We start from the raw sequence: 18314 nt of genomic DNA, 5'->3' as shown, positions 1-18314 counted from the left end.
GGTACCTACCATACGTCAGGTACTCAATAAGTATTTGTTGGATGGAATTAAAAGAGGAAAGAATTTGATTAGGGACCCTGTCTTCTCTGTAATACGCTATATTCCCAGGGCTTATCACAATGCCATGGAGATGTTACATTTGCAATGAATTTTTGTTGTATAATTGAATACTAGTTTTCTGGTTTTTTTTTTTTTTAGTTGAGATATAAGTGACATATAACATTGCATTAGTTTTAGTTGTACAACGTAATAATTCAATATTTGTATACACTGCAAATTGATTACCACAAGTCTAGTTAACATCCATCACCACACAGTTATAATTTTTTTTCTTGTGATGAGAATGTTTAAGACCTACTCTCTTATATGTATAACTGATTCACTTTGCTGTACACCTGAAACTAACACAACATTGTAAATCAACTACATTCCAATATAAATTTTTTAAAAGATCTACTCTCTTGGCAACTTTCAAATATGCAATACAGTAGTACTGTTAGCTGTAGTCACCATGCTGTAGATTACATCCCCAGGGCAAATTTATCTTTTAATTGGAAGTTTGTACATTTTGACCCCTTTCACCTATTTCACCCAGCTCCCCACCCCTACCACCTGCCTCTGGCAATCACCAATCTATTCTCTGTAAGTTCAGTTTTTTGCTTGCTTGTTTTAAGATTCCACATATAAGTGAGATCATATGATAATCTGTCTTCTGTCTGATTTATTTCACTTAGCATAATGCCCTCAAGGTCGACCCATGTTGTCACAAATGGCAGGATTTCCTTCTTTTTTGTGGCTGAATAATACTCCACTGTATATGTACATCCTGTTACTATTTTATCCATTTATCTGCCAATAGACACAGGCTGTTTTTGTGTCTTGGCTATCATAAATGTTGTTGCAATGAGGTGGGATGCAAATATCTTTTCAAGATAAGGATTTCACTTTATTCAGATAAATACCCAGTGAATATTAGTTTTTAAAATAAGAATTTTTCAAGTTCTTTTCTTATGACATTTTTATATTACCTTTCTGAATTTTACTACCCTTTACAGGAGTTATGGCCTCTCCATATTGAAATAGAAAATCCAGACCCTGTCTGACTTTCAGTATTTATAAAACTTCATTGTCTTGCCAATATCATGAAATTGTCCATAACACAATATTCTGTCCAATTATCTCCCAATTTAATTCGCTCCTAACTGTTTTCGCCGTAACAACCCTCATCCTTGGGCTCCTAGGACATTATGCAACCAGCCCCATAAAAGTTCCAGGAGCATCTGAGGCCTCCCAACCTCTTGACCCACGTCCACAACTTAACCTTATCTGTTTCCTCATCCAGCATCCATCTACACATTTAAATAACATGAACGCCATACAGCAAAGAGGAGAAAGGAACTCCCGTCTTTAATTATGCCTTAGTCACAAGAGGGGCCATTAGAATTCTCCAAATTCAGAGGGAATGCCAAATGTCCCAGATGAGTTTTTCTTCCCATAAAGAAATGGAGACCATCAGAGAAAAGCAATCACTAATCACTTCCTAGTTGTGACCTGGACTAGTTACTGAACTGCTCCCTGACTCAAGTTCCTCATCTTAAAATTGAGATGATGACAGTACCTACCTCACAGGCTTTATATACTAAGGAACTTAGAACATGGCATTTAGTAGACTCTACTAAGTATATGTTTTGGTTTCTTTGTTTGTTTTTCGGTTTTGGTTTTGGTTTTTTTTTTAAATAAATTTATTTACTTATTGGCTGCGTTGGGTCTTCGTTGCTGCACTCAGGCTTTCTCTAGCTGCTGACAGTGGGAGCTGCTCTTCATTGTGGTGGGCAGGCTCCTCAGTGCAGTGGCTTCTCTTGTTGCAGAGCACAGGCTCTAGGTGCACGGGCTTCAGTAGTTGCGGCACATGGGCTCAATAGTTGTGGCGCACCAGCTTGGCTGTTCCGCGGCATGTGGGATCTTCCTGGAGCAGGGTTTGAACCCATGTCCCCTGCATTGCCAGTCTGATTCTTAACCACTGTGCCACCTAGGAAGTCCCTATGTTTTGCTTTTGATTTTTTTTTAATGTTAAGGAAGATTTCTAATCAATGAGAAAGTAATAATAAAAAAAAGAAAGGGCCTTGGCAGTTGCCTTCTAAGCCACAATGTTCACAACTGCACAGAAACAATGCTCACAAAATAAACAAATACCAGACGATGTTACTCTGTGGATGTAGGGGAACAAGGTGGAGACAAGGTCTGTTCAAGGCCATGTGTAAAATGAGACAGAGAAAAGTTTATTGACCATCACTCACCCATGCCTAAATGAGTAACTTCTGCTTCTTTATCAATGACAGCTCTGGTCCCACTTTAATGCTCCTGCCTCTCGGACAAAGAACTACCAAGACAGCCAATCATCAACTGACCCTACCTCCCGACAGCACCCCATCCAAAACCGACCCCTGCTTCTTTAATCCCTCCTTAGGATCCTCCAGCACAAGCTCAGATTCTACGACAAGCCCCTCCAAGTCCCTCCTAGCGAGTCGCCTTAGCATTCTCTGGAGTGCACACCCCTCACTGCCTGCAGCAGCTGTGAACCTGACTTTGGTTTGACTCCAGATGTGTTCCTGGTGTTCTCTGCCTGATGGGCCATACAATAATACCTCCAACAACAAAACCAAAAGCTATCACTTATTGAGTGTTCATTCTGTGCTAGAGACCTTCTAAAAGGCTTTACACGTATTAAGTTTAAAGAGAAAAAACACAGGCTAAAAATGGTGTCACTTGTGGTAAAGCTTGTGATACCAAACCTAGATTTAATACCTGACTTAAATGTAGTTTTGACCGTCACCATAATAATCTTAACCAATCAGTCTGGAATTTTCTGGTCATACCCCACACCACCCCCACCAGAGGAAGAAGAGGTAATTTGCATGATAAAACTCTTGCCATTCCCTCCCCCTAAAAAGGAAGATACCCTGGCCTATAAATAATTCCTGCTTTTCTTTTGCTAACAGCTCCTTTGCCTCACCTTTCTTCCTATAAAAATCTTCCATTTTGTATAACCCATCTGAGTGCCCTTCTAGCTGCTGGATGGGACTCTGCCTGATTCCTGAATGACCTAATAAAGTCATTAGATCTTCAAATTTACTCAGCTGAATTTTGTTTTTTAACAAATTGGCGGCAGCAGTGGGATACGAAGTCAATGTCTGATGGCATTCAGGGACAACAAGAAACACATGCATGGCACCCCATAAATTCCATTTTGAATTCACTGTCTTTCTCACCGTTTCTGAGAGCCATTGGTAAGTTCCTCTGGGTTGAGCTCTGCCCTTTTCACATTCAAGCTCCTGATCTAATTGCCGTTTCTGACCACAATTCCCCAGGTGGAAAACCCCAGCCCTTAGCTCTGTCCCTGGATTCCACGCTGGGAACTGCTGCTGGCAGCTGCAGGTCTCCATTTGCAGGGAATCAGTCTGCAGGCCCCATCCTTTCTGTTCTGCTGATTCAACCCTTTCCCCCAGTCCCAGGTTCCATGGGAACTGGTGATGGTGACTGGCCAAAGTTGGACTGGGTCCAACTTAAGAACTGGACCAGATCCGGATCAGACTGGGTCTGATTTGAAAACCAGACTGGATCTGGGATTAGACTGGGTTTGATTTGAGCTGGACTGGGTCCAGTGGAAGGCCTCAGGTGCATATTGAATAAAAGCTAGTTGCTAATGGGAATCTTGGAAGTATCTGGAAGCCGATTAATTTGGCTCCAAAAAACCCAAAGTCCTAGCTAAAAGAAAAGGGATCCTTTACATCCAAAGAGTTGAGTGTACCACCTTCCCTAGCACCTGCTCATTTTACAACATGTTTAGCAACTATAGTCCCGGAAGTTGAAAATATCAAACAAGATGGTAAGATTTTACTAGAATCACAATGGCCATTATGGGGAACACTCCAATTACAGGATTGTTCATTTAAGGAGCACATTTGAGAACAAGGGATCCCAAATTGTACAGACAGAATGGGATGCCTACTTTAACTGGTCTGCAGAAGCTTACAAAAGGCTTCAAGATTCCGAAATAGCTTCATTAAAAGACTCATTACAAGGGCTTCCCTGGTGGCGCCGTGGTTAAGAATCCACCTGCCAATTCAGGCGACATGGGTTCGATCCCTGGTCCAGGAAGATCCCACATGCCTCGGAGCAACTAAGCCCGTGTGCCACAACTACTGAGCCCACACACCTAAAGCCCATGCTCCGAAACAAGAGAAGACACCGCACTGAACAGCCTGCTCACCACAACTAAAGAGAGCCCACACACAGCAAAGAAGAACCAACACAGCCAAAAAATAAACTAATTTAAAAAAAACACTCATTACAGGAGACTAATGAAACATTAAGACACAAGAGGTTCCTAAAACGAAACAGGATAGAACGGATGTGACCCCTACTTTCCCCCCACTTCCTTTTTCACCTGAGTACTCACATTTTACTAATTCTTTGTTTAAACTGCCTTTCTGCTCAGAAGAGACTACTAGACAGTCAGCATTTAAAACAAAACTACCTGAGGTTGCAGACACACCCTCTCAGGTAACTTTAACCCCTTGGTCAAAGACTGAACGGGGAAATCAACATTTTACAATATACAGATGACCACTTGCCAGCGCTTAGTTACCAAAAAGGCGTCCATTAAAAAGTCCATTTATTTCCTGCAACAGCAGCTGAAAAAAGACACAAAGTCTCCAAGGAAATCTTACAATTATCTCTAGACACTGTTCATCAACTAGGTCATAATCTAAATGCTGAAAGAATTCATCAGTCTCCAAAAAGAATGAAGCTAATCCAACACTTTCCTAGACCCACAACTAAGCGACAGCTTCATGGATTTCCAGGATTACTTGGGTACCGCAGATGACGGGGCTCCTAACAGTTCTCTATTAGCTTCCCCACTCTATGAATTTACTAAAATTTCAGTCCCTGAACCCCTCCTTTGGGAAGATAAACATGAGCAGTCTTTTATAAAACAAAAACAAGAGCTCCAAGAAATGCCTGCCTTAGGGCTACCTAACTATTCAAAAGCTTTCACTTTATTTGTGCACAAAAGAGGTAACCAAGCCTAGGAATGCTCACACAGAATGTGGTGATAAACACATGAGAGCACGAACTTCCTTCAGTGGCTCATGCCTATCCCAGCTGCCCTAAGACTATAACAGCAACTGCAAAGTTAGTAGAAGTGTCAACAGATGGAACCCTAGCAAATGACGTTTATTTACACACTCCTCACATTGTCCAAAGTCTTCTCTTTTATTTATTTATTTATTCATTTATTTATTGGCTGCGTTGGGTCTTCGTTGCTGCACACAGGCTTTCCCTAGTTGTGGCAAGCAAGGGCCACTCTTCGTTGCGGTGCACAGGCTTCTCATTGCAGACACTTCTCTTGTTGTGGAGCATGGGCTCAATAGTTGTGGCTCGTGGGCTGTAATGAGCAGGCTCTGTAGTTGTGGCACACGGGGCTTAGTTCCTCCAAGGCATGTGGGATCTTCCCAGACCAGGGATCGAACCCATGTTCCCTGCATTGGCAGGCAGATGCTTAACCACTGCGCCACCAGGAAAGCCCCCAAAGTCTTCTTAACTCATCATTTCTCGGCAAGCAGACTAACCTATGAGATCCTTTTGCTTTCACCTCCTAATCTACATCTTAATTGTTGCCACCTCCCTAATTCTGCTATGTTACTACCCATACCTGATGAAGCCTCACACCCTATGACTGAGAACTAATAATGTCCCATTTTGTGACACCGCATCCTGATTTATGAGATACCCTTTAACCAATCCTGGTTTAATCCTGATTGTTGATGGCCTGAATAGAAATGATAAAGGGAATTTTCAAGCTGGTTATGCTATTATTACCCAATATGGCCTACGTGAAAGGAGAAATCTCCCACAAGCTAAATCAGCCCAACAAGCAAAGCTCCAAGCCCTTACCCAGGCACACCGCTATCAAAAGGACAAACTTTCATATTTATACCAATAGCCAGTGTGCCTTTGGAATCATGCATGATTTGGGGATATTATGGAAACAAAGGGTTTTTTTTTTTTTATGTTTTCTGGAACCCCAATCAAAAATAGGAAACAAGTAAGTAATCTTTCTGCTATTCCCTTACCTTCTAAAATTGCTGTCATCAACACTGAGGCTCACACTAAAAGGACTAAACCTGTGAATCAGGGCAAAGCCCTGGCTGACTCTCATGCTACAGCAACAGCAACAGAATGTATACAGGTTGCAGCACATGTGGATGAAGGCCACTCTGCTTCCACGAAAAATGGCCTCTCGTTGCCAGACTTTTGCCATCCTGATGTCCTTGTAACATAAAATCTGTCTGCTCCTGAATCCGAGAAGTTAAGACAGGTAAACAATGGCTGCAAATTAAATGAACAGTCAGGGCTGTGGGAAACCCCACAGACATCTGCTTGGTTCTCCCCAGCTCCCCAGCAGACCCCATTTTTCATTTTTGCATTCCTTCACCCACCATAGTGCATCTAAGATGACTCAAATTATAAACAGATATTGGTGGGGAGACACCTATAAAATTTCAAAAAATATTTACCAGCAATATCTGACCTGCCATAATCTTGGAAAAACTATTTTTTGTCCACAGAGGCCTCAGACCTCCTCCCTCTGGACCCTTTGAGCACCCACAGATGGAGTGCCCTCATTCAAGTGCCTTTCAGTGTGGGTTAACAGTATGTTCTTATTATTGTATGTATGTCTTCGGGATGGGTTGAAGCCTTCCCCTGACACAAGGCTGATGCCCTCACAATGGCAAAGAAACTGTTAGAAAATGTGTTTCCCACTTGGGGTGTACCTTCCACTATCTCCAGTGACCGAGGCACCCACTGCACCAGAAAAATTATATGAGCCTTCACGAAAGCCTGGCAAACTTCTTGAAATTATCACTGTCCCTATTACCTCCGATCATCAGGCAAGAGAACTAATGGGATCCTCAAACCCAAAATTGCAAAACTTGCTGAAACTACTACCTTCTCTTGGCCTGAGGTATCGCCTTTGGTCTTGCTCACTGTTCACAGTACCCTCTTCGGGAGACATAAACTCACTCCATGGTGGACACTCCCTGGCAGACCGATGTCCACTGGTATACAGCCTTCTACTGATCCTTATTGTCTCATGCTAGGATGACCAGCTACTGTAAGTCTCTGATGTCTTTTGCTCAAGCCTGTCATCAACAGGTTAAATAAGCCTTTTCAGATCCCAATTCAAGGGATCTTGTTGGTCACAACCTAGAACCTAATGACTGGGTGTTCTGGAAATGTCATCAGAAGAAGACAGTCCTCGAGCCCAGTTGGAAGAGACCTTACCAGGTGCTCCTAACCACAGACACTGTTGGTTGGGTACACGTGAGTCCTCTCACAACTAAGGAGGACTCCACCCACATCTACTAATGCTAGACACCTCCAAATCAAACTGACAAGGAGGAGAAGTAGCTGACATCGAGGAAAACTAATTCCACCCAAGACGCTGGATCAAGACTTCCTACTTTAACTAAACATGAAACCCTTTCTACTCTTTCTTCCCTTTATTCTGACATTGGTCGGGAAAGATCACACCCTCATCTGTATCTCCCCAGGGCATTGTTAAGAGGTAACCTTTCAAATTACTGGATTTGTCATCAAAGATTCCAATCTATCAGTAATTGTCTAGACCAGACTTGCCCCCACTCACCAAGCCTCTTAGCAGCAGCATCCATCTTCACAAGGCATTTAGGATGACTCCTTATTTCAGACTAGGAGATTCCCTTCCCACCTCTGCTAAAAACCTGACTAACCCCTGGATTGAACGTGTAAACACATCAGTCCCTGAGAGTAAATCCATTCCCTGGTTAAGAGCAGATACAAATAAGACTATGACCAGAAACCTCTCCTTAACTCTTGGAGACACTGCCGATTCCACTGCTAACATGTTAGCTGCCCAGCAAAGATCCTGAGACTCACTGGCCCAGGCTGTTGCCTTCATTATCCTTAGCCAAGCAAGGAGGTATCTGTGCTGTGCCCAACACCACCTCTGTACTTGGAACAACACTTCTGGGGAAGCTGAAACTCAGTTATGTAGGATCATTGAGCAAACCACTTGGCTTAAAAGGATGACCCCTTCAATGGGGTCTTTATTTGATTGGTTTGGTTCTTGGGGACCATGGTTTCCAAGTACACAGCACACATTGGAATTCATCCTACTTATAATCATAACAATCCCCATGGTGACTTATAGTCTCTCAGAAGCTTTAAATGAGTATTTGCAGCCACGAACTCACAACAGATTGTCTTCCTAAGACTGGAACTGAGAAGAGAAACAGAGACAATGATCGACTTAAAGATTGTGAACCTGAAGCTGTGACCTAGGAGTGTCAACGGAGATTAAGCAAAAACATCATGACTATGGATACTATCAAAGACCAACAAAGCTGTGAAGACCACAGACCTGATGGTAACTCTAATGCTTAAAACTGTGACAACATCTCTCAGTTAGGCTGAGAGTCTGATCAAAAGGGGATAACAGTTAAAGAGAAAAACTACAGGCCCAAAACGGCATTATCTGTGCTAAAGCCCATGATACCAAACCTAGATTTAATACTTAACCTAACTACAGTTTCAACCTTCACCAGAAATGTAATCTTTTTTTTAAAATTTGTTTTATTGCAGTATCGTTGATTTACAATGCTGTAATTTCTGCTGTACAGCAAAGTGATTCAATTTTATATATTTATATATACATTCTTTTTCATATTCTTTTCCATTGTGGTTTATCACAGGATATTGAATATAGTTCCCTGTTCTATACAAAAAACAAACCTTGCTGTTTATCCATTCTATACATAATAGTTAGTGTCTGCTAATTCCGACTCCCAAGTCATCCTTCCCCCAATCTTCCTCCTGCTTGGCAACCACAAGACTTTTCTCTATGTCTGTGAGTCTGTTTCTGTTTCATAGTTAAATTCATTTGAGTCATATTTTAGATGCCACATGTAAGTGATATCATATGATCTCTGTCTTTCGCTTTCTGACCTACTTCACTTAATATGATCATCTCTAGGTCCATTCATGTTGCTGCAAATGGCATTATTTCATTCTTTTTTATGCCTGAGTAATATTCCATTGTATATATGTGCCACATCTTCTTTACCCATTCACCTGTTGGTGGACATTCAGGTTGCATCTATGTCTTTACTACTGTAAATGGTGCTTCTATGAACATAGGGGTGCATGTATCTTTTTGAATTATGGTTTTCTCAGGGTATATGCCCAGGAGTGGGATTGCTGGGTCATATGGTAGTTCTATTTTTAGTTTTTTAAGGTATCTCCATACTGTTTTCCATAGTGGCTGTATCACGTTACATTCCCACCAACAGCGTAGGAGTGTTCCCTTTTCTTCACACCCTCTCCAGCACTTATTGTTTGTAGACTTTTTGATGATGGTCATTCTGACTGGTGTGAGGTGACGCCTCATTGTAGTTCTGATTTGCATTTCTCTAATAATTAGCAATGTTGAGCATCTTTTCATGTGTCTGGTGGCCATCTGTGTCTTCTTTGAGAAAATGTCTATTTAGGTCTTCTGCCCATTTTTAGATTGGGTTTTTGTTGTTGTTACTGAACTGTAAGAGCTGTTTGTGTATTTTGGAAATGTCTCATGGGCCCTCTCCATTCCACACCTTTCCCCAGATGAAGAAGAGGCAATTTGAATGATAAAACTCATGCCCTTTCCTTCCTCCTCCCCAAAATGTTCTGGCGTAAAAATAATCCTTTCTTTTCTTTTGCTAATAGCTCCTTTGCCCCTCCCTTCTTCCTATAAAAACCTCCCATTTTGCATAGCCATGAATGCCCTTCTCCTTGCTAGATGGAATGCTCCCCACCTAATTCACAAATCATCCTGTAAGGCCAATTACACCTTCAGATCTACTTGGCTGAATTTTGAATTTTGTTTTTTAACCATTTTTAATCCTCACAACAATCTATGTCCTGGACTTAAAGAAAGAAAGTAACTTTAGTAAGCAGAGAAGTCAGAATTCAAACCTGGGTCTGACTGACACAGAGTTGATGCTCTCCACTGCTGCATTCCACTGAATTCCTCCCTGAATGAAGGTCAGTTGTCCAGGCAGGCCTAGATATCCTGTCTCTGATGTTGGAGTTGAGCACAGCTCACCACAATTCTGCTCAAATATTTACCAGCTCTTGTTTATTGCCAAAGGGGTGAGAAGTTATAAAGGGGGGATGCATCATCTCCCCAGATGGAGTACAGTTTCATTTTGCATTCGCAACATTCACATAAACGTGAAACTGGGCCTACTGGCTTTAACATGGAGCTTAGAATAGCTTCTCAGGTGAGGAAGCAGGATGGCACAGAGGAAGGAGACCTGAGTTCAGTCCTGGCTGCAACCCTCTAATAATGCAGACTTCAGGCAACTTAACCTCTCTGAAGCTTGGCTTCCTATTTTGTAAAATGGGCACAATGATATGCCCACCTCAGTGGGAGGTGGTACACGCCTGACACAGAAAAGTACTGGCTATGTGAACGCTATGGGTGCTACCATCACGGAGGGGAGTGAATCCCAGTACCTGCAAAGAGAGCCTGCAATACCTCACACATCCTGAGAAACCATAAAAGGCCCAGATGGGTCCTTTCCATGGTTGCTGCAAGTCACAAAGGCCATCAGAATCCGGAATGAGGACAGGGAAGAAGGGGCAAGGAGAAAGGAGCCATTTTTAAATGAAGGGAAAAAACCCTTGTATGAGATCCTGTGTCTACTCATCCCAGAAGCCAGCAGCACAGAGAAACAAATTAATAGTGTTCTTGTTTCAGGACATTCTAGTTTCACACCCACTGGACAACAAATTTTCATCTTTGTGGTAATCCTGGAGATCTCATAGACAGGCTTCTGAAAGAGAATGGGAAAAAAAAAAAATATATATATATATATATTTTATATGCATATATATATGTATGTATGTGCATATCAGAAAAGAAAGCTAAAACTACTACCAGTAAATGAACAACTCCCTGTATTTGCCATGAATCTCTCTTTAATGAACTGCAACCTATTCATTAAATGGGAGGAAGAAATATGAAGATAGGAGATGGGAAGGGGTGGAGTAGGTGGGCAGGAGCGGGTAGAAGAAATCACTTTATTTCTAACATGATGCACGGAGATACAAATACAATCAAAGGGGTTAATCTAATCCCTTTGTGAAGCACTGAGTCAGAGAACAAGACAAAAACAAATCTGTGATCTGGAACTTCCCGAGCCCCCACTCGGGGGGATTAATGAGGAGTACATGGCTGTGAAATTACGTGCCCTCTGAGTCAGGAAAATGGTCCTACTGGTGCATGACCTTGAAATGAGGGGACGCAAACTTCACCTGATCCACAATTACGGAGCCCTGCAAGGAGGGGCTCAGGGAGAAGAGAAGGGGACGTGTGAAAGAGGCTGTGTGAACATTCGGAATACGAAACCCACAAATCTCAACCGACCTGGGGCTTGAAAGGGGGATCTAAACACAATATAAAATATTCAGAGGACATTAAAAGGACGCTGGCATGGGTGCAGAAGCCTGAGGAGGCAAGCCTGTCCTCTTTATTGACATGAAGGAGATATTTTGTGGCTGTTGTTATGGACTTAGTGATGTTTGCTCTGTTCAATTTTCCCTTTGCAATGAAAAATCGTTGTGAGATGATTTCTAGTCTTCGCTGCTTTACATGACAGTATTATCAAGGATTCATCAAGAGGCCATCTGTCGAATTTATGAAAAAAATATGCAAAAACAAAACAGATGAAAAGGAAAGAGCAAGACAGACTGGTCCAGGGGAAGATAGATGTGGCAGCATGTGCCTCTGTGTGAAAATTACAACATTTAAATACTGCGGAATAAATTACGGTGCCGAAAAATTAGTGATGCTCTCTCACTTTGGCCGCTACCCTTACCATAAGAATATAATGAAATATATCACATATCAAATCACCCTTTCCTCAGACTATTATTATATCCTAATGAAAAATTAAGAGAGGAGAGACACATAAACCTCACATGGGAGGGATGAAAACGAGCCAGAGTGGATTTGCTCTAATGCTAAGCCACGAGAAGCTTCTCCAAAACCCACAGTCCATATGGAAATAAAAGCTTTCCCCCCCTATTTATTAGGAAGTCCATAAAATAAATTACAGATTGTGTGAAAAACGGAAATAATATATATTAAAATGACAACGAGGCTGGCCAAGCTTACACCCAAATTAGATGGGCTGTAAAAACAAAGTATTTCAGAAAGGAAATGGGAAGGAGCTGAGAGAAGCCTGAGGATACAAATGACCAGAGCTGTGGTGCTGCCCCCTGTAGGCGAGACACAGAATGGCGGCTCCTGGAGAAGGAAGCACCCAGCCCACAGCTGTGGAGACAGACTCCTGACAGACCATGCTTGGGGGCAGCTCCCTTTGGAGTCTGTTTCCAGCCCCTAAATCTCATAGCTTCCTCCTCCCCTCGGGGACCACGTCCCTCCCCAGTCCCTTCCATTCCCTCCTCCCCTCCTAGAGTTTGATCAATAGGAAAACTTCTATTCTGGTGCATTAAGATGTTTAACAGTGTTGCTAAATAACGTGTTAAAGTATAATGCTCCAAACACACCATGAAGATACTAACTGGCACTGGTCCCTAGATTTCAAAAGAATGAGAGGAAAAGAGTAAGTGCTATTTCACTAAGAGCCAAAGAAGGTAATAAGCGTATAATGGAAAATTGTGAATGATCAGAGTATGAGCTAAAACTAGTCTAAGTGCTGTGCACTGATTAACTAGCATAACCGTTGCACTAACCCTATGAGATAATTATTTATCACTGTTCCCCATTTTACAGATAAAGAAATTGAAGCACAGAGAGATGTAGGTATCCCATCCCCAAATCACACAGTTATGGTGCAGGGATTCAAACCCAGGCTGGTAGGTTCAGAGCACATGCTCCAATCCACAAAGCTTTAATGACTCCTGAGGTTCCTCATTTATTTTGTTTGAAATGTTACAAATTCTTCAACCAAGAAGGGTAAGAATTTACAGATGGCCAACAGGCACATGAAAAGATGCTCAACATCACTCATTATTAGAGAAATGCAAATCAAAACTACAATGAGGCATCACCTCACACCAGTCAGAATGGCCATCATCAAAAAGTCTGCAAGTAAAATGCTGGTGGGGGTGTGGAGAAAAGGGACCCCTCCTACACTGTAGGTGGGAATGTATACTGGTACAGTCACTATGGAGGTTCCTTAAAAAAAAAAACTAAAAATAGAGTTAGCATATGACTCAGCAATCCCACTCCCAGGCATATATCCGGAGAAAACCATAATTCGAAAAGATACATGCACCCCTATGTTCATAGCAGCACTATTTACAATAGCCAGGACATGGAAGCAACCTAAATGTCCACTGACAGATGAATGGATGAAGAAGATGTGTTACTTATACATAATGGAACGTTACTCAGCCATAAAAAAAAAATGAAATAATGCCATTTGCAGCAACATGAATGGACCTAGACATTATCATATTCAGTGAAGTCAAACAAAGACAAAGATCATATGATATCACTTATATGTGGAATCTAAAAAATATGATACAAATGAACTTATTTACAAAACAGAAATACACTCACAGACACAGAAAACAAACTTATGGTTACCAAAGGGGATGGAGTTGGGGAGGAATAAATTAGGAGTTTGGGATTAATAGATACACACTACTATATATAAAATAGCACAGGGAACTATATTCAATATCTTGTAATAGCCTATAATGGAAAAATAATCCGAAAAAGAATATATATGTGTATATATAACTGAATAACTTTGCTGCACATCTGAAGCTAACACAACATTGTAAGTCAACTATGCTTCAATAAAAAAGGAAGTGTAAGAATAAAAACTACCCCTGTGAAAACTAGGTTGGACCATATCATCCCTCCAACTGTTGAAAACTAAAATCCTGAACAGCCCTGGCTCTCCTTCCTAGTTTGCCCTCTTTCTGAAAGTGGAGAATACATATTTATGAGTGTTTCCTTCCATCTATTATAAGACCAAAGAAAACAGGGCAAAGATAATAAACACAAAGAAAATTACACTAACAAAAGGCAGAAGGTGAGAGAGAAGCCCAAAGGTCTGGTTTAAGGGAACTAACTACTTGGAACTAAATTAGGTCCTCCTAGAATGCTCTCCACTTTTACTTTCCATCCTGGAGAATCCTGAAACACAGCACATCTATAATACAAAAGAATTTGCAGAAATTTTATCAATACCACCAAAGGTCTCTGACCTGCATGGAACATCTGATTAAAGACTTCACATCTCCACTAAGCACTATGTATAATTATTAAACCAATGGTTTACAAAAGAGTAAATAACATTATTTGGGAAATGAAAAATAATTTCAGTATTCAAAACATGCAAATAACATTATAGACGCTATGTAAGGCTACATTAGCTATGTTGGTCCATGTAAGATATTTAAGTTGAAATTTTCTTCCTCTTATACTTTCAACTACAGAAAGTTGACCACCTTTAATTCAGTACCTTATTTTATTTTCAACTTTACTTTCACTCTTTATGGAATTATGATTATCTGTAAATAAACACTGGTGTATATCAATTCAGGAAGCTTACTGGCCTCAACTCATCTAGTACTGACAGTGGTGATATTCACTCTTCCGGTCCTTCTGAAATTCACCAAATGGAAAATGCGATGAGTCTTCCCATGGAAGCAGCTCAGCCACAGCAAGGCTGGGTGACACTGTCAGTCATTAATTCCTCTTTTCTTTCATTTTCTATTACACATTAGCACAATAGACACTGGCAAAATTTCTTAAATATATAAAAAAAAATTTATATATTACTTTTCAAATTATAAGTACAGTAGGAGCATACTCTTTGGACATCTAATGTAAGCTCAGTCCTTAATCCTAAAATGCAGGGATTCAAAATACATTTTTATCTAATTTCTATCTAAAGTGACCCCAAAATGGGGAAAACATTATCCATTGACCCTCTCACACCTGCTGCTAACAAGTTCTTTGGTTTAGTAACTCGAAATATCTATACTGATGAACCCAGTAACAGGGCAAGAATAAAGATGCAGATGTAGAGAACGAACTTGTGGTCACGGGGTAGGGGGTGAAGGGGAAGCTGGGACGAAGTGAGAGAGTAGCACTGACATATATATACACTACCAAATGTAAAATGGATGGCTAGTGGGAAGCTGCTGCATAACACAGGGAGATCAACTCAATGGTTGCTGATGACCTACAGGGCTGGGATAGGGAGGGTGGGAGGGAGTTGCGGGAGGGAGAGGACATGGGGATACATGTATAAATACAGCTGATTCACTTTGGTATATAGCAAAAACTGGCACAACAGTGTAAAGCAATTATATTCCAATAAAGAGCTTAAAAAAAACAGGAAGTCAAAAAAAAAAGAAATATCTATACTGATATAAGCAGCTTAGATTGAGTCAGATCTTCCGTGTGTGGGGGTGGGGGGTGTGTGTGTGTGAGAATTAGCCTAGGACATAGCAAAACTACTTCCAGCTACCTCAGTGGCCCCAGGTATATTTAAAAATGGATAAACAAAATACTTTATTTACCAGCAGTGTTTACCCAAACACTTTCACTCTCAACTCTTCTGCTTCTCCTGTGTCACTAGAATAGGAGGCACCCTGGTGCCAGATGGGCTGTGTGCCAGATATCTTCATACACAGGCGTGGAGAGCTGGACTCTGGCTGTTCAAGATCCCAGTACCTGGGATGACTCTCCACCCAGGAATCCTTCGGTAACTGAAAATCTTATCGGTCTGCATATGTGTGTAGGAGTGAGTTTGCTCACTGAATTATAATGACTTAACTTGCTTATCCTTGACTCAGAGTCCCTGATAGACCTTGAAAAAGACATCATGTTATATATATATACATCACTCCACACAACTATTTCTAAAATATTAGCTCTTCTAGCTCTTCCGTTATCTCAACTTTGCTTCATTTCTCTCTACTTAGCATTTAATTACACTCATTAAATCAGACATTCATATTTGGGTAAGCCTTCACTCAGATGCATATTTGAAGCAGTTACTAATGATGTTTTTCCCTCTGGAATGTCCTTGTATTTCCCATCCATCAATCCATCTTCCTTGGTCTCTTTTTAAATTAACCTCCTCCAGGAAGCATTCTTTGATTACCTTAATGCACAATGACCCACTGCTCTCTCCTGTTGTATATTATTTTTTTCCCATATGGAGAACATAATGAGCTATTTAGGTATTCTTTATATACCTGGCCTTACATATGTAGGTGTTCATTATGTTTGTTGAAGTTAAGCAAATTCTTGATTTTTGTAATTTATTTAACAAAAATTCATTTATAACATTTGTAAGTTTGTTACTTTATAACATTTCTCCTATGTGAATATAAAAGTAAGTCATTCAAGGATATATTCTTAAATTTATAGCAGGGAACTCCAAAATATACAAATAGCTCAGGCAATTCAATATCAAAAAAAAAAACCCAATGAAAAAAATGAGCGGAATACCTAAATAGACATTTCTCCAAAGAACACATACAGATAGCCAAAAGGCACATGAAAAGATACTCAACATCACTAATTATTAGAGAAATGCAAATCAGAACTACAATGAGGTATCACCTCACACAAGTCAGAATGACCATCATCAAAAAATTTACAAACAATAAATGCTGGAAAGGGTGTGGAGAAAAGGGAACCCTCTCGCACTGTTGGTGGGAATGTAAATTGGTACAGCCACTATGGAGAACAGTATGGAGGTTCCTTAAAAAACTAAAAAGAGAACTAACATATGACCCAGCAATCCTACTCCTGGGCATATACCCTGAGAAAACCATAATTCAAAAAGACACATGTACAGCAATGTTCACTGCAGCACTATTTACAATAGCCAGGACAGGGAAGCAACCTAAATGTCTATCTATAGATGAATGAATAAAGAAGATGTGGTATATATACACAATGGAATATTATTCAGCCAGAAAAAGGAACAAAATCGGGTCATTTGTAGAGTGTGACCTAGAGTCTGTCAAACAGAGTAAAATAAGTCAGAAAAAGAAAAGCAAATATGGTATATTAACATGGAATCTAGAAAAATGGTATAGGTGAGCCTATTTGCAAGGCAGAATAGAGACGCAGACGTAGAGAATGGGTGGGTGGACACTGAGGGGGATGAAGAGGAGGGTGGGATGAATTGGGAAATTAGGATTGACATATATACACTGCCATGTGTAAAATAGATAGCTACTGGGAACCTGCTATATAGCACAGGGAGCCCAGCTCGGTGCCCTGTGATGACCTAGAGGGGTGGGACTGGGGGGGGTTGCCTGGAAGGGAGGTCCAAGGTGGGGGGGATATACGTATACATATAGCTGATTCACTTTGTTGTACAACAGAAACTAGCACAACATTGTAAAGCAATTATACTCCAATTAAAAAAAAAAGAAAAAAAATTATAACAGGGAAAAATATAGCATAATAGGCATTTCAAACATAGTACGCCCTAAACAGAATTCTTAATTTTATACTCAGAAACTGTCCCTCTCCCCGCATTCCTTATCTCTAAAAATGTTACCATCATTCACCCAGTTTCTTAAGCCAAAAACCTTAGATCACCCTTGCATCTGCTCTCTCTCATTGTTAACCCGCATTGGTATTACAAACACCCTTGTTACACCAACATCTGTAAAATGAGAAGAGTGATGTTTACTAGCTTCAGTTTTGGTGAAGGCTGTGATGCTTCTTCTGCGCATACAGCTTTTGCCAAATAATTTTTATAAAATGAAAAATAGGTGACTATTGTAATAGTGAGAACTAAACAGACTGAAGGTAAATGTTTTCAAAATGTTTAAAGGTACCAAAACAGTATTTTATATTCATATTGTAATGGCTCTCGTACCCATTATGTCATTTCTCCCTACCACAGCACCATGACAACTATTACTGCCATTTTACAGATGGAGATGCTGGTTAACTTGCCCAAGGTCACTTAGTGTGTCACTGCTGAAATTCATCCCACGATCTCAATTTCCCAATGACTGGTACAGTGCACATCCTACTAGAACTTTCTCTGGGCAATCCTTACCCTATGAAATCAGTCAGCAGATCCCAAATGTGTGTATTCACATTCACTACACATGTGCACCTGTACACACAGGGGTGCACACACACATACATCCACACACCCAGCAATGAGTTTCTTTACGGTCACCCAAGAATCAGGCTGTTTGAG

Source organism: Hippopotamus amphibius, chromosome 5, assembly GCF_030028045.1.
Source record: "Hippopotamus amphibius kiboko isolate mHipAmp2 chromosome 5, mHipAmp2.hap2, whole genome shotgun sequence".
NCBI lineage: Eukaryota > Metazoa > Chordata > Mammalia > Artiodactyla > Hippopotamidae > Hippopotamus > Hippopotamus amphibius.
Note: the sequence above shows the minus strand (reverse complement) of the source record.